Genomic DNA, 26845 nt, shown 5'->3' with positions numbered 1-26845 from the left:
TATGTTATGTTATGTTATGTTATGTTATGTTATGTTATGTTATATGAAGTCTTATATCGCGCGCGTATCTCCAGACTCGGACTCAAGGCGCAGGGATCTATTTATGCCGTGTGAGATGGAATTTTTTTTACACAATACATCACGCATTCACATCACGCATTCACATCGGCCAGCAGATCGCAGCCATTTCGGCGCATATCCTACTTTTCACGGCCTATTATTCCAAGTCACACGGGTATTTTGGTGGACATTTTTTTTATCTATGCCTATACAATTTTGCCAGGAAAGACCCTTTTGTCAATCGTGGGATCTTAACGTGCACACCCCAGTGTAGTGTACACGAAGGGACCTCGGTTTTTCGTCTCATCCGAAAGACTAGCACTTGAACCCACCACCTAGGTTAAGAAAGGGGGGAGAAAATTGCTAACGCCCTGACCCAGAGTCGAACTCGCAACCTCTCGCTTCCGAGCGCAAGTGCGTTACCACTCGGCCACCCAGTCCACATGTGACCCTCCACCACGGAATGAGTCGCATGTCACCTTTGCATGATTTTCATATTTTTACATTTTCTCAAAGAGTTTTTTTTTTATTCTCTATCCAGTGGTGAAAACCGTTTTAGAAAAGAGTGAACCCTTTTGAGTCATAAGCCTGTGACTATGGTGACCCTCACACTGTTACTAGACACCCCCCGGACTTATATTATGCCTAGAGCAGAACCGCGTGAGGTGACATGCGACTCAATTCGTGGTGGAGGGTCACATTATTATGTACTTTTTTTTTTATTTGGCCAATAACGATTGTTTGAAAAAAAACTTTCATTGACTAAGATGGGTCAGTCATGAATATTCGGGAAACCAAAATATTTTCAACGGCATAACTTGATAGAACGACTGAGTCAGAAAGTGAAATTGTTAACCTCGTCGAAATAAGAAACCTAAAGAACATCCATGTAATAACAAGCAACTTCAGCGAAATGTTTTGGAAACAAAAATAATAATGTACAAGCCAAGACTCAAGACTATAGATTTGATGTTCCTTACAAACATAAGGACACAGTGATTGCGCTAGGTAAGGTGTGCAAAACCGGTATTCCCCATACAGTAAAAAGAACAGTTACCACAGAAAACGGCACAAAGTCACATCAAATTCAACAACCATACTCAGCTCAAAGGCACGGTAACGACTACAGTTTGATGCAGGAAAAACTGCCAAACGCAACCACAAGCGAATGGGATTGAACGCGGTTGACGAATTTCTGTCCGTTTTTTTTAATTTTTTTTTACAGAATTCAACCGGTAAATGACCAAAAAGTAACAATTAAAAAACAAACTAGTAAGCTTAACAAAGCAGAACAATGGTAACTGCGCGTGAGAGCGAGATTTGAAATAAAAAGACACAACAAAATTGTACAAAAAAAATACTGTACTCACGTGTTTAACGAATACGATACAGTTGGAACATTGTGATTTGTATCGTCTTCGTTAAACACGTCTTGTCTCTATGTGATTTGTATCGTCTTCGTTAAACACGTCTTGTCTCTATGTGATGTCCTGTAATGTAAAACATAATACATGTTAAAAAATAAATTTAAAAAATAAAAATAAAAATCCACAAAAAGAGAATAAAATAAAAAGATTAAAATTAAAAAAACAAAACACGTCAGTTGCATCTTTGTTTGGTCTTTTTATTGCAAGTAAGCTGCTAAACTCACCCACGGCGATTTTTCCGGTTTTGCGATGTCAGAAATCTGTCCGTGTCCAAAGAAATCTGTATGACTGGGCGAGCAGAATCTGGTCATATACTCAACTGAATATATGATTATGTTGATCCGAGCACTTTTTATTACGTGTCCTCTCCAAAACTATCTACAATATGAATATATTACAGCGGGCAGAAACCGTTTTAGCGCCCACGTGACGGTCATCAACATTTGCACCTCTTTGATCAACGCCTGAAGATCAATACCGACTCGGTTCTTTCAGCAGTTCTTGTAAAAGTGACATTCCCGATAAATAAACCATCCCCAAACGCTCAAAAAGTAATGAACCCCAGCTTGCGCTTTGAAATGACACTCAGGGTGGGGAGATGGGTGGGTGGGGTTGTGTGTGTGTGTGTGTGTGTGTGTGTGTGTGTGTGTGTGTGTGTGTGTGTGTGTGTGTATGAATGTGGTTGGGGGCGGTAAGTGCGTGAGTGTGTGTGTATGTGTGTGTGTGTGTATGTGTGTGTGTGTGTGTGTGTGTGTGTGTGTGTGCGTGTGTCACGATGTGTGTGCGCGCGCGTGTGTGCATAACAGCCATTAGTAAAAGACGCATTTGGGAAATAACTCTGTCGGGTTTGTATGGGTTGTGAAAGAGTGAATACCCTTGCTTTTAGTGAGGCAAGCTTTCCACACGGGCTTCTTGTCCACGTGTTGCAGACACACCCCTCGCTAGTGATTGGCCTATAATGTCACGTGGGACAGTTCACTCTTTCAAACCCCACACAAACCCGACAGAGTTATTTCCGAACATCGTCTAATGTCCTGGTTAGGGTAATATTCGTACACACATAGTACACTCCTTACAAATACGATACACTGATAGAAAAAAAACAAAGTCAGTCAAGCTTATACCAACTAGTCAAAGTACATTGACTACATTCTAAGTATATGTGCATATGCATATGTATGTGTGTGTGTGGATTCATGATTATGTTGATGTCGCAAATTTTGACACCGCAGACACAACCGCATAGATTAATACATTCTTGTCCATTTATGTATTGTAAGAATTCGCGCCAAAAGTAAATGTTAAATGTGCTGTGCCACAGATTAATGTACAGTTAAACATACAGATACCAAGTGTGTTATATAATGTTATTGTTTATCGATTAAAAGGGCACGCTTAAGCGTCTTCCCAAAAGTCAAGAAAAAAAAGAAAAGAAAAACAAACATTGACTAACTCAAACTCAAACTCAAACTCAAATTTTATTGGCTTCAATTTTTACATAGAAGAATTTGTCTTGCGCTTGGGATTAAGACATAGGCAGAAAGTAAGAGTATAACATATAAAAACAGCATTCATATCACATTTCATGTATCACACACAGTAATCACTATTATTCCCCCCTCTGCTTCTTTACCTCTGTAAACTTGTAGGGGTAGTTATTTTTCGATGATGACCGTTTTTCATGATCCGCTAACTTCGACCATTATTTTTGATAATCACTGAGACTCGGCATGTAACCTCTACTTATTCCCCCCTCTGCTTCTTTACCTCTGTAAACTTGTAGGGGTAGTTATTTTTCGATAATCACCCAGCAACCAAACAAATAACGACCCAGCAACAGCCTGAATCCTCGATAGTGCAATGGGTTGAGAGGTTGTTCTGTTTCGGTACTACTTTTTGCGACTGAAAAGTTCCGAACGCTCTAATGTACGAAGTATACATCTCTGGAGCAAATAATACAAACATACCGCATTTAAATTAACAACTACAGGCCTGAACACATGAATCTCCATATAAAATCCATGAGTTCGGTTGTTTTCTGAATCTCATCTGCCGTGCCGTCAAGCCGTTCATCACAAGCAATTTCCCAAGGCAAGTAACTCATACTTTGTCTAGCGACAAGAGTAGTTCCCCTTCTTTTCACTCAGTTCCTTCGACAACAGACTGCAATCCGACGGTCAATTTTCAACAATATTTCATTTAATAAACAAATCACACGCAACCAAATGCACACATCTCATCAATTTAAACAACATAAAGGGGTTTCATACACTATTTTCCCCAGAAAACTAAACTTCATACAGTTTACTTTTTAACGTTGGAACACGGGTGCAAAAGTTCGTCTGCTAGTCCCATTTGACGAAAAAACATTATCCTGAGCGATACCAAAACATATACAGAACACACAATATCTGCCTTTGCCGCCACAGCAGAATAACAGCATATCTGTGTACTTGATTTTAGCCCAAAATAGGAAAACTGACAAGAAGTGTTAACAGAATGGAATGATTTGCACGGAACTATACAACCGCGCATTAATCGATCGCCTGCGCAGGTTGACTGATTGAGAGAATAGGATTCGATCAAACTTTCGCAAAAAAACTCCTCTTTTCTTTGAATAACTGAAGAAAGGAGGAATAAAGAGGTTACACACCTCGTCTCAGTGATTATCAAAAATAATGGTCTCAGTTCGCGGTCATGAAAAAGCTCGCTAAAGCTCGCATTTTTCATGATCCGCTAACTTCGACCATTATTTTTGATAATCACTGAGACTCGGCATGTAACCTCTACGTATAGGCCTAGGCCTACAGATATCACTTTGTCCCTGTATCACACATGCAAATAGATAGTATCACATTTTCCACGTATCACACACAATATATATACATTACATAACATACAGCAAGTTTCCATCCCCCCCCTCTCCCACACATACATATCCTCGCACGTGCGTCGACTAGCCTACATTCTCGCAAGACACCCTCCTTTTTAAGAAATGATTTTTGCAACATTTGTTCAGGCCTACAAATGGAGGTTCCACTGTATGTCAATAACGATCAGCATCGCCCTAGATTATCTTGATACAAGTCAGTCGTAACTTCCCCATTGTTAAGGTAATTTATGAGGACTCCTCTTGTGTTATCAACGATGTAAGCAGCGTGAGATAATGACATGCGTGTGTCGCTAATGGACAAAGCGTATCTTCACAAATTAATGTACGCACCTATTCATGTGTGGCACCCAGTCGGACTAATAAAGTTCGCTTAATTGAAAGCTCTACCACCAGCTGTTGCCAGAAAGTGAGATGACAATGGTAAGTTATTTGCTGCCTCGTTTACACAAACCAGTTTTGCCCCTCTTCTTCTCTTCGTCGAAGTGCTGTTGTTGCTTTCCCCCATAGATATATTTGAATTTGTTTTCGGGAAACAATAGGACAATGATTTGCTAAAAAACTAAAAATTAAAAAAAGAAGAAAAAAAGAAAAGTAAAGGCGGAAAAGATGGGGAAAATATCAATATTGCAAGTGAACAACTGAACAGCTTGGTGGCGATGGGAAAACATGACACGTTGGGCGTGAACTTGAAAAGAAGCAACAACACACACAAAACCACAGAAAGAGTGAGAAGAAACACACACTCACGAATGCACGTACGCACGACCAAACTTTAATGCAATTTTCAAGTCCAACGATAAAACCAAAATCATGATAAAAACAAGATTCCTCATTGGATTTTTTGACTAAAGCGTAAAGAAAACAAGAGCTGTTCGTCCCAGTTTAAAAGATGATGAGCCATGATCCGGTTCTGAACACGGTCAGGGTCAAATGCATTTAAAAATGGCCAGGCAAACGATGAGGGAAAATACAAGAAAGAGGCCTAGGGAAGGTGTGTTTGCTCACCAACATGCAGGATCACACTGCTCACGCGCTTGCATCAGTCTGTGAAAACTGCCCCTTCCTCCCCCCCCCCCCCCCCCCCCCCCTCTCTCTCACTGAGTCTCTATCAGCATCTCAGTCTGTGTGTGTCTTTCTCTCTGTCGCTCGTTCTCTCTGTTTCTCTGTCTGTCTCTGTCTGTCTCTCTCTCTGTCTCTCTGTCTCTCTCTCTCTCTCTCTCTCTCTCTCTCTCTCTCTCTCTCTCTCTCTCTCTCTCTCTCTCTCTCTCTCTCTCTCGCAGGGAACATGTTTCTCTTGAGAAAAAAACACCACCACGACGGTAGCCCTAAACCTGTATAAACAAGAAATTCCTCCGAGGTAGGAAAAACACCCCCGTCCTTACCATTCGCACTGCCACCAACTGAGAAGGTTATTTCCCTTTGACCATTAATATGTCCCTCTATAAGTCCTTGTAGAATCTTAATCCACCAATAACTCCCTAACCGTGTGTTTGACTGGTCCCAATTTTTGTAAGGACCGTCTCAGGAATGTATAGAACCTGTTCACCAAGTTTGGTGACGATCGGTCCGTTCATTCTTGAGATCTATATGCGAACACAAACAAACAAACAAACAAACACATCGAGCGAAACCTATACACACCCCTATACCGGGGGTGTAATAAAGCCCCCACCATGCATCCTCTTCTACAAAGCAAGGTGTGTCTCACGCATCAACTGATAAAAATATATCAAACGTGAAGCTCATCCGGTAGTTGTTTTTGAAACCAAACATCACACCTGCAATGTCAATGCAGAGCAACTTTTCTATCTTTCATCATCTTGTTATCAATCAGGATGTTGACAGAAGAGCAACTGGACTTCGAAAACAAACGTCATCAAGACCTAGTTTGTCAGAGGAAAATATGTTTTTTCCATGGGGTATGATGTCACTACTAATACAAAGCACATTTTTTTCTGACTGTGTTTGTGTTTTTTTTTTCTTTTGTGAAAATAGATAATCAAAAAACAAGTACTGTTCCACTTACAAGACTACGGTACTGACCAGACAGTTTGCGTGATAAATAAATGTGTGATCAACCCTCCTTTCCATTTGCAATAATAAGCCCCACATCTCTTGGATGTACATGTATATATATTTCAACCTGATTTAACTCACGTTTTAAACGTCTACATGGATATTTTGGAGAGAGAGAGAGAGAGACTCAGACTCAGACTCAGACCTTTATTACAAAAGGATAAAGGTTTTAGGCAAAGCCTATTCTTCCAACCTGTCCTTTATACAACACATGAAGACAGACGCACATTAAAAATATAAATTCAATCATATAAAATACAGAAATACATTGTATGGAATGCAACACAATGTGCATTTAAGGAATTACATAAGGAGAACTCAAAAATTACAAAATTACATTGACATAGTTATACCTTTCATTTGGGAATAAAGTTGCTCCGATCAGCTACACATCCGTTAACACTAGTACAAAATGTTTAACAAAATAACAATCGAACAAGACATTTCATTCACGAATGATGTGTGAACGTGACTGTCTCTTAAATATGACAGTTGTAATTGTAAAGGACTTAATTGGTGTTTTTGTCTCGTGGTTATCACCATACTCTTTGTTTTAATCGGATGAATGATCATTGCATTAGAAACGCACCACTCAGTGATTTCATCCACACTTGTTTGAAGAGAAGAGTTGACGGATTCCAAAGATTTTTGACTGGTGTGAACAGAAGAGTCATCCGCGAAGAACTCACATCTAACTTTTTCATCGGACACATGAAGGGGTAAATCATTTATATAAATACAGAACAAGATAGGTCCTAATACAGACCCTTGAGGGACACCACTCCTGACAAACTCGTTTGACGAAGTTTTACAGTTAATGGATACATACTGTTTCCGTTTTGAAAGATACGATTCAAAAAAGGCACAGGCGGAGTCGTCTTTTAAATAGCACTTTAATTTCTTTAGTAGAAGTGAGTGATCTACTAGGTCAAAGGCTTTCTTAAAGTCCAAAAACAACGCTCCCGTTATTTCTGCTTTGTTTATTGCTGACAGCCAAGTCTCGCATAAAGAGCTTAAGGCGGTGTGGCAGGAATGCTTAGAGCGGAATCCAGACTGAAAAGGATGAAACAGATTCATTTGTTCCATATATGCCAGTAGGTGTTTTTGTATGTGCTTTTCTAAGGGTTTAGATAGAACAGGTGAGAGGGAAATAGGTCTAAAGTTGTTTGGGTCTGTAAGATCCTTATTTTTTGGAAGTGGTAATACCTTTGCACACTTTAAAATAGAAGGGAACACGTTTTGTTGTATGCTTAGGTTATAAACATAAGTTAGGGAATCGACAATGTAAGGTAAAGCAAGTTTTAGCAACTTGACTGGAATCTTGTCTGGACCCATTGACTTCTTATTCGCCATTTGTTCTACCAGTTTTCCTACCTCGTGCACTGAGATTGGAGGAATAGAAAACGTGTCAGTTTGAGTCAACTTTTGTCCACAGAATGTTTTTAATTTTTCAAAACAATCATCCGTATCAAGGGAATCATTCTGATTGAGACAAGATTTTAGGTTGTCTGCTAGCGAAAGGAAGTGTTTGTTAAAATCATTTGGAGATATTTTTGACTGAGAATTAGTTGATCCCTTCCTAGATGTATCAAGAATTTCATTCACTGCTCGCCAGATTGTAGCTGTATCCTTTTTTCAGAAATCAGTTTATTAAAATATTCTGCCTTTGCTTGTCTCACTGTATCCAAAACTTTTTTTTCAGTTTATACTCTGTTTTCATGTTGCGCTCTTTAAAATAATCACGCATCGCCATAGCCTCGATAATGTCTGAGGTTAACCAAGGGGGGAGCTAGGGATGTTTCACTCTATGCTGACGTAGTGGTGCGTGTTTATCAATTATTGAACACAAAATATGGTGAAAAATATTGCAAGCGCCCTCTGCATCACTGCAATTGAATACGCTATAAAATGGGGCTTGGTTAAGGTCAAAGAAAAAGGCAGATTCATCAAAATACTTGAAAATTTTGTATTCGATTGATGTGTGGCCTTTATGACGTGATTTTGGCAATCTAAGAGAAATCGAGCAAAAAACAGAAAGATGGTCACTCAAACTGGAGAGAGAGAGAGAGAGAGAGAGAGAGAGAGAGAGAGAGAGAGAGAGAGAGAGAGAGAGACAGAGACAGAGGCAGAGGGACAGAGAGAGACAGAGACAGAGAGAGACAGAGACAGAGAGACAGAGAGAGACAGACAGACAGACAGACAGACAGGCAGAGAGAGAGAGATTGTTGTTACGTACATAGGGATGTAACACGCATAAAAAGAAGGATCAAGCAGAACACTGAGTAGTCCCACTTGCCGACAGGCGCGATTTTGCAAATCATGTCGCTAATGTGTTTGTACTGAAAACCTGCGTAAACACTAACTTTGTCCTCTTCCTCCGTGCAATGGTTATAGTGACTGGGTCAGTGTAATCTTGAAGGCTGTTGAACACATGCGAGTTTGTGTGTGTGTGTGTGTGTGTGTGTGTGTGTGTGTGTGTGTGTGCGTGCGAATGTGTATGTGTGTGTGTGTGTGTGTGTGTGTGCGTGTATGTGTGTGTGTTTGTGTTTGTGTGTGTGTGTTCAAGTCAAGTTGTGTTTGTGTGTGTGTGTGTGTGTGTGAGAGAGAGAGAGAGTGAGAGAGAGAGAGAGAGAGAGAGAGAGAGAGAGAGAGAGAGAGAGAGAGAGAGAGAGAGAGAGAGAGAGAGAGAGAGAGAGAGTGTGTTTGTGTGGTATATTTGTGTGTGTAAAATTCTAACAACCCAATATAATTCTTTTGTTATGTGTTGTATTCATCTGATAATTCTTTCCTGTGTTCATTTTGTTTAAAGAATTGCATTTTCACTCAAAAGCCAAAACGTCTCGTACGGTGTTGCGCGCAAACAGACAGACGACAACAACAACAACAACAACAACAACAACATTATCTCTCCCCGCCTCTCCCCCCCCCCCCCCCGCTCTCTCTCTCTCCTTAACTATTTCTTTCGTTATCTCCATGAGAGAACATTTCATTTTTCAGCAAAATTAAAATAACAATAATGGTCACTCTACATCACAACTGTCATTGAACAGTACATGGCAGCAAAACAACACACGTACCTTCGTCGTTAAATATTGTAGCAATTACCGCAAAACACAGTACAACCGCGTTCTTAGCTTTACACTGACGCAGTCCTGACATGACGTACATGGCAGGTTTATTTTTATGAGCTTACCTGTAACCAGTAATTGATCCCTTTGACTTGACCTGAGGAAGTATGTAGCCCTTATTTTCTTTGACCTTGCAATCTTTTTGACATCTTAAAAGCATACTCCTTTTCGTGAAAACTGTTCGGTTCAGTTCGGTGCATCATCTCAGATCGGGTCAGGCCAGGCTTGTGTATATCAATATGAAGCTTATATAGCGCGTATTCCGTGGGTACAGTTCACGTGGTACAGTTCTAAGCGCTTGTCGAAGAGTTGTCAACACAGGACTAACAAAGAAACTAACATCTACAGACGGACACAAACCCTATCACACACTAGCAAACCCTGATAAACATACAACAAACAACTGTTTAACAACAATGTACACATCAATAGCTAGGTCCAAACAAAATAATATCAAACACAAAGGAGCATCCCTCCATTTGGACACATACAAAATATCAAAACTCTGAGAATTTTTTTTTTTAAATGCTTCATGTCCCACATGTACTTTGCCTATTAGGGACTAGTTGATGTCAACACTCTGACTGCTTGATGTGGTGAGTTGGATTTTTTGTTAATAAATTAATTTATCAAAAAGCCACGTGCACCAGCGGCTTTTACGAAATCAATTCATCAACAAGTCGCGTAAGGCGAAAATACAACATTTAGTCAAGTAGCTGTCGAACTCACAGAATGAAACTGAACGCAACGCAACGCAGCAAGACCGTATACTCGTAGCATCGTCACTCCACCGCCCGTGGCAAAGGCAGTGCCAGTGGAATTGACAAGAAGAGCGGGGTATTCGTTGCGCTGAGAAGGATAGCACGCTTTTCTGTAGCTCTCTTCGTTTTAACTTTCTGAGCGTGTTTTTAATCCAAACATATCATATCTATATGTTTTTGGAATCAGGAACCGACAAGGAATAAGATGAAAGTGTTTTTGAATTGATTTCGAAAAAAAAATTTGATAATAATTTTTATATATTTAATTTTCAGAGCTTGTTGTTAATCCAAATATAACATATTTATATGTTTTTGGAATCAGCAAGTGATGGAGAACAAGATGAACGTAAATTTGGATCGTTTTATAAAACAAATAATTTTTTTACAATTTTCAGATTTTTAATGACCAAAATCATTAATTAATTTTTAAGCCACCAAGCTGAAATGCAATACCGAAGTCCGGGCTTCGTCAAAGATTACTTGACCAAAATTTCAACCAATTTGGTTGAAAAATGAGGGCGTGACAGTGCCGCCTCAACTTTCACGAAAAGCCGGATATGACGTCATCAAAGACATTTATCAAAAAAATGAAAAAAACGTCTGAGGATATCATACCCAGGAACTCTCATGTCAAATTTCATAAAGATCGGCCCAGTAGTTTAGTCTGAATCGCTCTACACACACACACGCACAGACAGACACTCACACACACATACACCACACCCTCGTCTCGATTCCCCCCTCTTCGTTAAAACATTTAGTCAAAACTTGACTAAATGTAAAAACTATAGGCCTACAGTAAACAGAGAGCACCCAGGCAGTTCATTGTTGGTGTGCGCCCGCCAAGACAGTGGAGGGATGGTTTTATCTCAAGTAAAAGCCTGGCCATAGCTAAGATAGTGAAGGCGAGGGATTTTTTTTGCGGAGTCTCAACTTGACTCATGCGCACGAAAAAGATCCCACGTTCACAGCGAAAGTCTCAGGGCTTGGAAAACACGAAAACACGCATGCATCATCTCTCATCTCTGATTATCATGATCGTATCGCGATACTTTGACGAGACAAACCTAGTGCTGGTGTGTCGAAGAAGACAACCACAGCGGGCTTGTTCGAGTCAAAGTATCACACCATATTCTCAGCGTATTACCAATACCTGTCCCAATATAGGCCAACTGGTCAAAGAGGACGTAAAACCCGAATAGGCAGTCAAGATAGAGTGAGCCGAACTGTTTTCACGAGAAGGAGTTCTTTCTTTATTTGGTGTTTAACGTCGTTTTCAACCACGAAGGTTATATCGCGACGGGGAAAGGGGGGAGATGGGATAGAGCCACTTGTCAATTGTTTCTTGTTCACAAAAGCACTAATCAAAAAATTGCTCCAGGGGCTTGCAACGTAGTACAATGTATTACCTTACTGGGAGAATGCAAGTTTCCAGTACAAAGGACTTAACATTTCTTACATACTGCTTGACTAAAATCTTTACAAAAATGGACTATATTCTATACAAGAAACACTTAACAAGGGTAAAAAGAGAAACAGAATCCGTTAGTCGCCTCTTACGACATGCTGGGGAGCATCGGGTAAATTCTTCCCCCTAACCCGCGGGGGGGGGGGGGGGGGGGGGGGGACGAGAAGGAGTGTGCCTTTAACATTACCTCAACACAGATGTCAAGTATGTTAGTGTTCACATCGGGACACGCTGTGTTGACATCATTTACCACACTTCTTTACAGTTCACACAGTGTTCACAGTTCACACAGTGTTCACAGTTCACACAGTGTTCAAAAGTGGTTACAGTAAGAGTGTTAAAAAACGGAACACTTCTAAACTTCGCCAAAAACATTACTGCAACAAATTTTGCACCCAAATTGGGAGAGATACACATCTTCTTCTTCTTCTTCTGCGTTCGTGGGCTGAAACTCCCACGTACACTCGTGTTTTTGCACGAGTGGAATTTTACGTGTATGACCGTTTTTACCCCGCCTTTAAGGCAGCCATACGCCGCTTTCGGAGGAAGCATGCTGGGTATTTTCGTGTTTTTATAACCCACCGAACTCTGACATGGATTACAGGATCTTTTCCGTGCGCACTTGGTCTTGTGCTTGCGTGTACACACGAAGGGGGATAAGCCACTAGCAGGTCTGCACATAAGTTGACCTGGGAGATCGGAAAAATCTCCACACCTAACCCACCAGGCGGCCGCGGCCGGGATTCGAACCCTCGACCTTCGGATTAAGAGGCCGACGTCTTAACACCCAAACACAACGCCCGTCAAAGATACACATCAAAACAGAACACTGTAAGTACATTTTTTTGGCGAAGTTTACTTACAGTGTTCTTGTTTTGAAGTTGTTTTGTTTTGTTTGTATCTCTCCCCCTACACATTCCCCGTAGAAATAACAAGGAACTTAGTCGATAAATATCGACAGGGGGCCGACTAATGGTTTAAATGTGAAATGTGTGTATAATAATTGGTGTGGGTCTGAAATGAAGTTAGGTAGTAGTTAACATTTGTTTTGAATAATTATTGGTATTTTGACAAAGTGGGTAGCATGGAAATGTAAGCATTTGAATGTAAGTCTTAGGTACCATTGTACCCAGGAAGAGAGACCAGAGATAGCAGTAGGTTGCAATAGCTTGTGTGGTCTTTGAGTTTTGTTTTTGGAAAGATATTGTTAAAGAAAACAAGAAATTCCTTCGAGGTAGGAAAAAACACCCCCGTTGGTCAAAGGGAAATAACCATTCTCACTGCACCCATTCTCACTGCCACCAACTGAGAAGGTTCTTTCCCTTTGACCATGAATATGTTTCTCTATAAGTCCTTGTAGAATCTTAATCCACCAATAACTCCCTAACCGTGTGTTTGACTGGTCCCAATTTTTGTAAGGACCGTCTCAGGAATGTATAGAACCTGTTTACCAAGTTTGGTGACGATCGGTCCGTTCATTCTTGAGATCTATATGCGAACACAAACACACAAACACACAAACAAACAAACAAACACATCGACCGAAACCTATACACACCCCTATACCGGGGGTGTAAAGAAGACAATTACAGTAATGCAATATTTATTGTGAAAACCAACGATTGTACAAAGAACATGTGAAGCAACATTATGTCTATGATGGTGTGAAGAAAATTAGTTATGATTTATACTATTATTATTTAGACTTGAGACTGACAGTGTTGTGACGAGCGTTGGCTAATGGTAACGATTACATATGTGTGTGTAGTTGTGGTGTGTGTGTGTGTGTGTGTGTTTGCGCGTTGGTTTGGATTATGGGTGTAATTTGTAAAACAGATGTGACAGTAAAATTTATGGAGTTCACATCAGTGATGTTAGTTTGAAATGGAACACACGCACGTTTTTCAAAAAAACAACATAAAATTTTGAACCATGAGATCTTTATTAAATAATAAACTGAACATCAGCAAAACATCAAAGCAATTATTAATAAGGTTTGAAAAGCTTGACTTACTTACTATGTTAAATAGTGGATTGAAGGCTGAAAACGTCATTTACAAATTACATCTGAGATAGGATCGAGGGCGGGTGGGGGAAGTGTTGAAAGTGTGGATGAGAATAAAAAAGAAAAAATGCTGAGTGACAACAGGGAGGTTAAAGGCTGCCCTTTTCGTAGCGTTCATTAATTAATTCCTATTGTTTACATGTGCCAATAATGTTATAAAACTGTACCTAAGGGGACATAATAACGATTGGCTGTAGCTTTCGAACACAGAAAAAATTATTTCAGTATTGCAAAGTGGTTTTGATAGTGTCGAATGTAAACAGAACAGTCTCAAAGTGAAAGTGGATGTTTTCCGGAAATTGCGAAGTTAACTTTACAAGAATACCAGCAGAAAAGCGCGCTTTCCTGCTTAGCACAATACGCTACCGCACTAATCTGGCGTGTCAATATCACTACGTTTTGGACGTGGAAGGTGAGCGATTTCCTTCACGCGGGGATTGTACTGTCTGTGTTGACGGTCTAAAAATAGCCCAACCTCTGCTTTGAGACACAATGTTTACCGCCCTCAGCTAATTCAAGAAATCACCCCCCTCCTGGTACACGTGCACTCAAGTTAACCTCTGCTTTGACCTGCCGGTGTGCCAAGAGTCAGATGAGAGAGAGAGAAAGCGAGAGCGAGAGATGTACTGCACGGTCATCTGAAGGTAGAGACAGTCACAGCACTGTCACTGAGCACAGCGCTCGCAATGTTTACTATTTCGACAACACGCATGACAGCAACATAAAATGTTCAAGTTCATGATGTACGTTAGCACACATATACACTTTTCTCTTACCTTTTTGTACTTGAAGTTTGTAGTTCGGAAGAAGATTGATTATTCCACCGAAATTTCCACGTAAACAAAATCGTCTGTATTTCTTCTCGCGCAAAAAGTATCCAGTGACCGGATGTTGTGCAAAAGAGTCGCCTATTATGATATAGGGGTGCGTCGGTGTACATCATAACGAACGCATCTGTTAACCAAGCAAACATTGACATGTACAACACTTATGTTGACAATAGTTCTCATTAAAAAAAACACGTTTTGTCACGCTTGAGAGCATTTCTATGCAAGTGTTGACTACTTAAAACGCGCAAACATTATTGTAGACCCCTTGTGCATAAAAATAGATTCTTCCACACAAAGCTTTGTCAGTTGTTGAGGCCTTGCAAGGTTTTGACAGCAACAATAATTATTGTAGTTTTCTAAGACTTTATTTCTGTTTGATTTGTAATATGTTGGGAAGACATATTTATCAATTGATCAACAAAATAAAACATAATAAAAAACGACACAACATTGTTAAAATCATGATTGGCCAACGTTGAACGTTTACGAAGGCCTCAATCTTCACGCGCAAAAACCGTACACCAGATTAATAGGTGCTTGATTTTGGTATTTTGAATTACATAACATTAAACCTTTGTTGGGCTTCATGGTCATGGCAACAGCCATAATAATATTATATGATGTGTAATATTATATTTCAGCATATGTGAATTTCCTGTCATCATACCAAACTGTCATACATTTGTTTTATTCCTACATTATTCTGATTGATCACAACCAAACCTACTATCATTGGACACATCCAAATGCAAGCGCCTGTCCTTGACAACTTGTCATATATTTTTAGATCAGTGCAACTAGCTTGGATCTCTTGTTTGGCCTGTAGGTAAAATGTACAATGTATTTTCTGATTTGTGCACAAAAGCTTTTCTTTTTTTCTTCTTTTTTTTAACATAACAATGTTTAATGTCACTGTATGTTTCAAAGACCATGGTCACATTTGTAAAACAAATGTTAAATTAGAAAATAAATAACATTTTGGTTCATGTTTTTTTCTACACCTGTGCTGAAAATAAGAAATAAAAATGTCGGTATATAAGTCACTCCAATACATCAAAGTATGAATGGTTTGAGTTTGTTGCGGTTGACCCTGCACAGTTCGACCTATGATGTTTTTGTTGAACAATTTTGCCGTCAACCCTCCCATAGGGTGACGTATTTCACAACTTCCTGTGTCATACAAATTCAGTGATGACCAATTTTGCCTTCACCCCTCCCACAGGGGGACGGATTTCACAACTTTCTACTGATGAACAATGTTGCCTTCACCCCTCCCATAGGGTGACGGATGTCACAACTTCCTGTGTACACAAACTGATGACGTATTTCACAACAAAATGGCGCTGCCCATGGTCAACCTCGAAACTATCCGTATGAATGGGGGCCTCCTGGCCCCCATAACAAGAGGGGTGACGGACCGAAGTATAGATACGATCAACTCGTTAGCCGGTCTGATGGAAACTCAGTGATGGGGTTGATGACACCTACATGCAAAACATCAGGCATCGCATGCAGAGTGTGAACATTCAACCTGTTGAGTGATTTGTGTAAACATAATGGCCAACACATCGCACGTGCACATTGTGAAATTCCTGGGCATCCTTACAGCAGTCAATGACCGAGATATACTGCTCTGGGATTTTGCCAGGATGCATTTTGGTCAGCTTATTTGCCGGAATTTAAATAACATTTTGTGCATTTTTCAGCAGTTTTTTTGCGCGCGTGTGTGTGTGTGTGTGTGTGTGTGTGTGTGTGTGTGTGTGTGTGTGTGTTTTGCGTCATCTGTTCACCATCGTGTAAAAACGTTTGGTGGATACGCCGATATGACGGCACTTTTTTTTTGTCGTTTGGAAAGCTTAAGGACTATCAATGTTTTCCTGAATGCCGTCGTCAATCGACATCAAAGTTAAAAATGCTGTTGTCGGGTTTCTGTTAAAAGCAACCATGTTTTACACAAAGAGAAAAAGATCCCTTTTGAGGACAGCAAATCCATTTGTCTCATGATATGTCGATCACCTGTGGGATAAAGCAGTAGAAGAACAATACGAAAAAAGACTTTGTTTATATTAACAAGAACAACGGTCTGTGTTTACCGTAATAAGAAAAGATGTATGTGTTTACCAACACGGAATTGACCTGCTGGTTTTTGTTCGCCTTCCCAAAAATTCTTCTGTTTTACAGTAAATATTTTAGGATTTAATCTTTAATGCTATAAGCGCACACACACACACACACACACACACACACACACACACACACACACACACACACACACACACACACACACACACACACACACACATATCTTTTTCAAGAATCCGCATGTTGTTGTTGCTTACAAGGTCGGAAAACGGCTCAATAATAACCCCGTGGACATACTTCATTAAGAATCGGCCATACAACGCACGACATCCCATTAAGATATGATAATGAACTCCATCGACCCACACTTAACCCCGCAGTCTACTAACTTATTAGTTAATGGACTAGTTGTTGTCCGCTGACTGACTAAAGCAACTAGTTCTTATAGACCTCTAAACCTGTGAGTGATTTTAACGAACGATACACTAAATAATAATGGCTGCCCGCACCCACAGAGATGGCACGAACCCACAGAGATGGCACGAACCCACAGAGATGGCACGAACCCACAGAGATGGCACGAACCCACAGAGATGGCACGAACCCACAGAGATGGCACGAACCCACAGAGATGGCACGAACATTACGATTTTATTTCTTTGGAAGGCTTTTTCAATTTTGTCAAGATCCTAATGTTTTGATAAAATACAAAAATCAGAAACTGAAAAGAGTGTTATTTGCAAGTTTCTGGGAAAGAATTTACGTTTTGTGCGACTGTTTGTTTTTTGTTTTTGTTTTTTGGGGTTATTTTTTTTTTTTGGGGGGGGGGGGGGGGGGGGACTTTCAGGTTTTGGGAAATATTCATCTTCAAGAACAATTAATGTTACTCCACTTCAACATGTATGATTTGCAATATGTGAGATGGTTTCTAAGTCAAACAAGGCGGTTCTCAAGGTTTGAAGTTGATATATATATAAGAAATACATGAAAAGCAAAACCCAAGTGTTATGTTGCGCTTCGACCTCAAATAAATAAATACATTTTAATAAAGCCCCCCAAAAAGGTGACGTTGACTGGTACTCCGCGACCAATTTCGATCATGAAAACGTCTGGCAAATAAGTCATTAACAAATGTTAAAAAAAAGACACAACCGACTCATTATCAACATCCGAGAAAATCAATTTATGATTTAGTAATAGCGCAATTAAGATGACCGATAACAGCAGTGACACAAAAAAAAGTTCGCACATGCCCAGCAAGCCTATACAATTCACACGTTGTACCCCTGCGAATGTCCACGTGAAACAATTTTAGGCTTACTATTTAGTAATGGCGACATTTAAACTGAACAAAAACAGACCAATTAAAATCAATGCTAACCTTTATAACACGAACAGATAAAACACTTCTAGATTATCTAGAACAAATTAGCGTTAACCGCAGTGAGAAACAGAGGTAAGAGATTGTCCAGTCAGCTTGTGAATAAATATATTTCTTTTGTATCTCTACGCGAGACAACAGACAAGCAACAAACAAAACTGAAACTGCTTACGCCGCACAAACCACTAAATTCCATAGCAGCAGACGTCTACTATGATGCTATTTATAACAGTGCACGCCTGTTTTTGTGTGTGGGAAAGAGACGAAAGGGGGGGTGGGGGGGGGAGGAGCGGTAGGAGCACACCTCGTCTGCAGCCGTGTGCTGGAACCTTCTGACATTTCAGCAATATGGCACCGAGAACAAAAATACAACAGGCATGAGAGCTGACGAAATAAGAGAGAAAATATGTGCACGATTAGGCCTTTTCGTGAGAAAAAAATCAATAATGTACAATCCCCCTTTTGAGACCTTTGTTTTTCCAGATTGTGTGTGAATTGACTTACTTTGATGTATGCTTCTCTATTCACGGTTGAACATAGGACCGCAGCGACACTTCTTCAACTGACGTATACTCGGTTTTGGGAGACCCTCTTCTGGTGTTTTCTGTTTACAATGTCTGTAAATGTTCCTTGAGTCTAAGACTCCCTCGCTTATTAAGACCTGCTTTTGGCCGAATTTTCAAAGCTTGAAAAAGTTGGTTTTTTATGCTATTAGTGAACTGAAAGGTTGGAATATTAAAAATTACCGTTGCTGCTTACAGCTCGACATTTGATGATGAATCATGTTATCAAAACATTGTCTCAAGATGTATTGCTTTTTGGTAAAGCACTGGATGTCGATTTTTTTGTCTGTCTCTGTCTCTGTCTCTCTGTCTCTGTCTCTGTCTCTCTCTCTCTCTCTCTCTGTCTCTCTCTGTCTCTGTCTCTGTCTCTGTCTCTCTCTCTCTCTCTCTCTCTCTCTCTCTCTCTCTCTCTCTCTCTCTCTCTCCGTCAGTTGTAAACTTCATGCTTCCGGCATTTTTAATAATACAGCTTCCGCGCTCAAATTTCATCTCTCTCGCTGTCTCTCTCTGTGCCGGTGTGTGTTACACACACACACACACACACACACACACGCACATACACACACACACACACATACACACACACACACACGCAAACAAACACACACGCACACACACACACACACACACACACACACACACACACACAACTTGTAAGCTAGAACTGATTCTCCTAAGGCCGAGACGATCGTGGGAATGTCAAACTAAAAGTGTGTCAGTCGCGTTATCGGCCCACCGAATCTATCAATTTTATCTTCACTACAGTTACAGAAGCTTTTGGAAACACAAAATACAACAACAAATAAACACTTGAAACAAACGTCCTAAAACAGGTAGACTGCCAACGTTCAAAAATTCAGAATAAAAAAACACAAGAATTGGAGGTTATTGGAACGATTAATTATTTAAAATCTTTTGTCTTGCCAGTAAGTTAAGGTCCCAATAACCAACACAAGAATTGGAGGTTATTGGAACGATTAATTATTTAAAATCTTTTGTCTTGCCAGTAAGTTAAGGTCCCAATAACCAACACTTTTGGGTTTTTAAAACAAACAAACAAACGACAACAGAGTTGTGTCACCGTGACATCATTCAATTCTCGTTTAAGTGTAGCCTATCTACTTCACAGTGCACTCAATTCATATTCGCATGCCCTTGCAAGCCGGATTTCGCTTGCCAGACCAGGCAGTGTCGGTTGACGCTGCGACACACAATAATGACGTGTCGACATACATTACTGCGATTGAACGTTGACAAACCAAGAGTTTACAGATTTGTTGGTATTTCGTTGAGTGAATAAATATGTGTAGTTTTGTGTAAGTGTGTGTAAATGTGTGTAGGTGGGGGTGGGGGGGCCGCCGGTGTGTGTGTGCGTGTGTGTGTGTGTGTGTGTGTGTGTGTGTGTGTATGTGACGGTCAGTGGGTGTTTGTGTCAGTGTGTGTCAGCGTGTGTGTCAGTGTGTGTGTGTGTGTATGTGTGTGTGTATATATATATACATATGTGTGTGTGTGTGTGTGTGTGTGTGTCACAGTGTGTGTGCAAACAGACAGACAGAGAGACAGACAGACAGTCTTCACTGCGACAGACACTGAGAGATTGAGACAGAGACAGCGAGAATTGCGTCACATAAAGTCTGAGGCCGCGGTCCACCAGCTGGCACTGTGAATCGATTTCTTTCACCGTTTTCTCATTTAATGGCCTCCATTATATACTTTATCTGTATGGTCACACAATGCCAATTTGTACTAACAAGTTGTACACGATCTGGATATCCTAGCCGGCTTCCACTGACGATTAATAAGAATTCTACAAGTCAACATTGTCAGAGTACCCTAATGAGGACTGGGAGACCCTGATTTCAACTTGATTTTAAAGCGAAATCCTGCGTTTCTCAGTAACTCACATGTTTCAAGAAATGCCATGCTGTTCTTACACAAAGTAAACATACCTCAAACTCGGGGCCCGGGAACTACTGTATCAGAGGAATAGCTATACCATGTAAGGCACAAGACTGTCTGTTTCGAAAGCGAATCTGATCAGGACTGTGCCACTCCTACTACTACGAAATGCCATGCTGTTGCTAAATAAAGCTTATGTTCACATACAGTCACATAACTACCCAAGAAGCTACACAGCTAAACTGGACCTGACCCCATGATACGACCGACATTGAAGTTCAGTGGCTTTGAGAGAGAGAGAGAGAGTGAACGGCAAACAATCCTGTCGACTCAGTAAATAAACACTAAACCTCCACTCACCTTCCGTTCTCCGAGAAGCCTTCAGCAGCAAGTGAAAGCTCGAGCAGACGACAGTTGTTGTCAGTTTTACCCGGAAGACTGATCTACGATCGATCACCGGTGTCTGACTGCGGGGGAGACCCCTGCGTGACGTAAAAGTAATAAATTATGCGCTTAACCTTATCTCTGACCTCATCTTTCACAACTAAAGAATGCGCACGCAGCGGCCCGGAAGATGAAAAGCAGACGACGCTATAGCAAGCAGACGATACGTACACATTTTGGAGTTTTATGGTTCGCTCTTGTCCAAAGCTGTTCGATCATAATGGACAGTTACGCGTGGGAGCGATGGTTATTTTTGGTTTATTTTCGAATGCGGTTAGGCAGCCAATCTTCCGCGTATAGCATTGGGAGAAACAGCAATGTAAACAACTGACACTGTGTACGTGACTGAACAAGTTGTTGTCATGACGTCAGGGCCACTGCTCTTTCATTGGCTGAATGTGTTCGACAGGCCAGGCTGTGATAGCCCGGCCTGTGACTGACGATCAAGTAACTTGTTACCTTCTTTAATTTTGGTTAACATGCTTCTGTTCTACTACGTGTCTTCTGTCAAAGCTGTTTTATCTAGAACTTCAACAAGTTTTGATGTCATCACGATAACATACACACACCAGCATGTGTACTACTGAAAAGTTTTAGCTTTCGTGGGCCTGTGCCGAATATCAGCGTTTCAGAGAATAAGGATTTACGGCCCCGAACACTCAGTGACGTCAGCTATGATATGCATGGGGTGTGTGTGTGTGTGTGTGTGTGTGTGGGGGGGGGGCGGGGGGTATCACAATGAATCAATCCAAAAACCACTCAGCGGACACGGAACTGCGGTTGGGAAACTTGGGTTTTTTTCTTCCTCAATCGACAGTTCAGTGGTGGCAGTCCGACGTCTTTCTGCAAATAAAATGGTCAGTACATGTTGTCCTCAAAAAGCAGGATACCATTGCGTGACACAACATTTCAGACATTTTAATGCTCACCAGTAACATATTTTAACTTTTACTGGAACGAATGAATGTACAGTACGTATACTCAAGTAAATGAATCAACCTAATTATTGAAATTAATTAATACTTCTCTGAATGTTTCATGAAGTGTTCTCTGTTAAAACTGATTATACTGATGAAACGCCGGACGAAAGTAAAGGACGTTTTGCGACCCCAGAAAGTAGAGCCTGCCGAACGAAGGCACTGTTGTTAAATCAGAAAATTATGTTTATATGTTACTTTACAGCATACATCTGCCATGCTTCTAATGCAAAGAAAGAGTTTTTCTGTTTAGTCGACTTTTATTTACCTCTTTTTGAGAAGAGTAACGTTTCAGCGGTGGTGAATATTTTTACGACATTGCTTGCAGCTGCTGCTGTCATTCTTACGGCGATCGGTGTCATATTGCCCTTTTATAAAATACAGGTTAAATCCCTGTTAAAAAAATAATAAATAAAAAATAAAAAAGCGGCGTGCATGCCTGAAAGTCTTACAATCGGCGTCATTAAAAATATTCACATTGAACTTTCATCAAATATAAATTAAATCGGTACACAATAACGGCAGGGTTTCATTTACTAGTGCGCCCGGCGCCATTGGCGCATTACATCTGAAAATGTCCCATCACAATTTGCGTCAGTGCGTCAAAGGGCGCATTGAGATTACGTTCCACTGCACCAGCAAATGTACACTGTACATCGGATTACACACACACATATATATATATATATATATATACACGCACACACACACACACACATACACACACACACACACACACACACGCACACACGCACACTCACACACACACACACACACACACACACACACATACAGAGATAACACGATATAGCGGCTAATTCTCAGATGGCACCATATTGCACTAATTTACATCTTTGTTCAAAACGCGTACAGGCCTCTTTGGCGCTTCTTGCCTTCGACTATGTCCCATAGGAATTTGGTTGAGGGGGACAAATGTCCCATTGCCTTTTTCTCCCAGGTTAAACCCTGATAACGGTGCCTTAAAGTGCCTTTTCCAGACGATTTTTCTTACTTTGTCCGCTCCACAACGCCTTCACGGCTACCGTTTCAATTAAACTAACCTAAACTTAACTAATCTAGCCTCTTATGATCAGTTACTGTTACAATTAAACTAACCTAAACTTAACTAATCTAGCCTCTCATGATCAGTTACCGTTACAATTAAACTACCTTTTTTTTTAACACCTGTTAATGAATTTTGACAAGTATCAAAGAATTAATAATTTTGTCACCTATTGATGACACGAGAAGTTATTAAACTAACCTTAACTTAACTAATCTAGCCTCTCATGATCAGTTTATGTCCCTAAAAAACCCAACATTTTTACGAATTTTGTAGCGTGTCGAAGTGACATGTTCGCATGCAATAATCACGACTCGCTTGACCCCTACCCTGTATAACACAGTTTATAAAAAGGTAAAAGAAGAAAAAGATCAAATAATATGCACTAATCGGACAGCCAGTAAAATATCCTCCACGAATCTGTCTTTCTTTTTTTATGTACCTTATCTGGTTCATATTTTACGACAATTTAAAAATGACGAAAAATCACTTGCAACAGTGGGCGTGAATGAGTTGGGTTTCTTTCGTCGGGTACTGTACAGCCTAACACTCGTGAAAGTGTCAACACCTGGCATTGCTAGCAATGCACTGTTTTAAATTTAGGGGAGTCTACAAATTGCTGTCACACACAAACCAGATGGTGCGGGGACAGAACATCAGAAAACTACCTGCTAAATTAAAAATTCGCTTTGATATACGTGTGCGTGTGTGTGTGTGCGTGCGTGTGTGTGTTGTGTGTGTGTGTGTGTGTGTGTGCGTGTGTGTGTGTGTGTGTGTGTGTGTGTGTGTGTGTCCTAAGCATATACACAATAAGAAAACTTGCAACAATGTGGACATGACTTCAATTATCACTTCAACTGCGGAGAACAAAGCGGACTCTCAGTCCGAAAAATAAGTCCTAAAAGCGGACTCTCAGTCCGAAAAATAAGTCCTAAAAGTGGACTCTCTGTCCTTAATATGTGTCCTATCTCAACGCTCCTGTGCGGACTTTCCAGCCTGGGAAATAGGACACCTTTTCCCAGGAAATGGAGTCCAGGGACTTATGTTCCTAGGACACAAAGTCCAGGGACACATCTTCCTATGAATAGAAGTCCGCCGGACTTTCAAACAAGCGGACACTTCCTCCTTTCACACCGGGGTTCATTGAAAAACAACAAGGCGGCCGTCGCACTTCAAGGTTAAAAAAAAAACCCACGTATTTTCACGTACAGGAATAACCTAGCTAGCTGTTCGACGTGTTTGATGCATATGAATTGTTCAACAAATGTCAGTTTTGCCGCGAACATTTTTGTGATCACTGACAGCTCCACTTGTTTGAACTTTCACTAAAATCGACATGGCCCGCGACCCCCCACCCCCTCCCTTTCCCTCCCAGAAACTAATCACGGAAAATCGTCGGTGAAATCGTGTGACCTCAGTCGTAAGTGACTCTTGGTGGTAAGTCACTCACGAGGTCCCACGATTTCGCCGACGAAATATTAATTACATTTTGGTGGGAGATGCGAACTGACAAACCGCATAAAGTTTCGTTTGGCTGTCAATACCAAAGGTATGTGTAGGCATCTGTGCGATAGTTCTGTAAAGCTTTTTACTGTTAATATCCCAATCTGCGACAAAAACACAAATCGTTGCTTCAGCAATGCTGTGACCCTCGTGACCCCTGCACTGCATCTTTACTGAGGTACAGCAAAATTTGTGAGAAACGCCCGAATATTTACCCCAAAGTCAATTCGTTTATTCAAATGTGCCACTGAGTTGTGTTGCAGATCACGCAGACTTAAAGAAAATCCGACCTTCGACAGTTGACCCTGGAGGTCATCATTCTCCTTTGTGCTAGAGAACCATGCCCGAAATGACCTTCACCTTCCGCTTAAAGCCATGCGTCATTCTGATTCATCATCGCTCCACGCTATCGCTTTAAGTCCCTCTGACCGGACGCTACAGACAGTACAGTCCTACGCGAATCGATCAAAAGAAGAATACAGAGTTATCTCCCATATGTTGTTCGCTAGCAGTGTTCGCGAGACGAAAATGATTGCAGATTGGCCGACGTCGACAGTTGTCTCCGTTCTGTTCTTCACAGTTATGATAAAGACATCGTTCTAAGGTCAAAACAAGTCGAAATTTTGGGACTGCTGCCGGAAGGAGACCGTAATGTATGGTTGCATCACTGTCAAAAAATCGTCTGCTCCAGCGACCGCCTAAACCAAACGGTGGATTATCACGTGACACTGTTGCCACATTTAGAGTTGTTTGCACAGTAAATACATCCGCGAAAAATAGCTCGCTTGAAACTGTCTAAAATAAAACATTCCTCTTTAATTCAAAAATTACAAAACACCATGAAAAATCATTATCGACGATCGCAAATCTGCTTATATCAATAACACATTTACAAAAAGCTCTAAATATGTTTAAAAAAAAAAATTAAAAAAAAAAGGTTTCCTTGCAAGGAAACTCAAGGCATCCTGTCAGGGAGAGAATGAGCCGAACTCATTTTGACCTGAGTTCAGGATGGCCATGCGTAGCATGTGTAGAACATAAGCGAACCATGCTAGGTCTGGTTACAATGATGAAGAAGAGATCACTCCGTGATCGGCTGATGTGCCTTGTGTTATCATGTCTGGTAAGATATTAGGAAGACATACACCACAGCCAAGGCCGGGCATTGCCCTCCAGTGCTGTCCTTAAGCTTTGGTTATCACTTAACAATGACCAGCACCCCCCGCGGATTAGGGGGAAGAATTTACCCGATGCTCCCCAGCATGTCGTAAGAGGCGACTAACGGATTCTGTTTCTCCTTTTACCCTTGTTAAGTGTTTCTTGTATAGAATATAGTCAATTTTTGTAAAGATTTTAGTCAAGCAGTATGTAAGAAATGTTAAGTCTGGAAACTTGCATTCTCCCAGTAAGGTAATATATTGTACTACGTTGCAAGCCCTTGGAGCAAATTTTTGATTAGTGCTTTTGTGAACAAGAAATAATTGGCAAGTGGCTCTATCCCATCTCCCCCCTTTCCCCGTCGCGATATAACCTTCGTGGTTGAAAACGACGTTAAACACCAAATAAAGAAAGAAAGAAAGAACAATGACCAGCAATTATTGATGAGATCCGACACCGACACAAATGCACAGCTGAGCTGTGACCTTCTGCTAATATGTGACCCTCCACCACGGAATGAGTCGCAAGTCACCTTTGCATGATTTTCATATTTTTACATTTTCCCAAAGAGTTTGTTATGCTCTATCCAGTGGTGAAACCCGTTTTAGAAAAGAGCGAAAACTGTTTGAGTTATAAGCCTGTGACTAAGGTGACCCTCACACTGTTACCAGACACTCCCCGGACTTATATTAAGCCTAGCGCAGAACCGCGCGAGGTGACATGCGACTCATTTTGTGGTGGAGGGTCACATATGACGAAATCACCGAGACCACGTCAAAGCACGAGCAGATCTCTGATTATTGTCATTATTAACAAGATGGTCCTCTCGGGAAGAAAAATATTAGACAAGTTGAAGTTGAAAATGTAGATATTCTCTTCTCCTCAGGTAGGTAAAATAAAAGAACAAATCGAAAGGTAACTGGTTAATCGTGGGACTGCGTTGGTGGAATACTCTTATTATTCGGATTTGTGCATCATTAAAGGGATTAGAAATGTACTAATGATGAGAGAAACAAAACAAAATAACGATGAAGGTCATGGATGCTTTCATCCCTATTTCACATGTT

General features: G+C 40.7%; 1 protein-coding gene across 2 annotated transcripts in view; it reads right to left on the bottom strand.

Moving 5' to 3' along the window:
* LOC138945635 (metalloreductase STEAP4-like) overlaps positions 1-26845 on the bottom strand; it is a 69991-nt gene that overhangs the window by 18565 nt on the left and 24581 nt on the right. The window contains exon 1 of one of the 2 annotated variants that reach the window (XM_070317109.1): positions 20994-21384. The exons of the other annotated variant lie outside the window; for it this stretch is intronic. The gene's annotated coding sequence lies outside the window, so the exon portion shown is untranslated. Of the gene's footprint in view, positions 1-20993; positions 21385-26845 lie in introns of those variants that run through there. 2 annotated transcript variants of the gene reach the window in all.

Source organism: Littorina saxatilis, linkage group LG13, assembly GCF_037325665.1.
Source record: "Littorina saxatilis isolate snail1 linkage group LG13, US_GU_Lsax_2.0, whole genome shotgun sequence".
Taxonomy (NCBI): domain Eukaryota; kingdom Metazoa; phylum Mollusca; class Gastropoda; order Littorinimorpha; family Littorinidae; genus Littorina; species Littorina saxatilis.
This window is presented reverse-complemented; position numbering and strand designations above follow the sequence as displayed.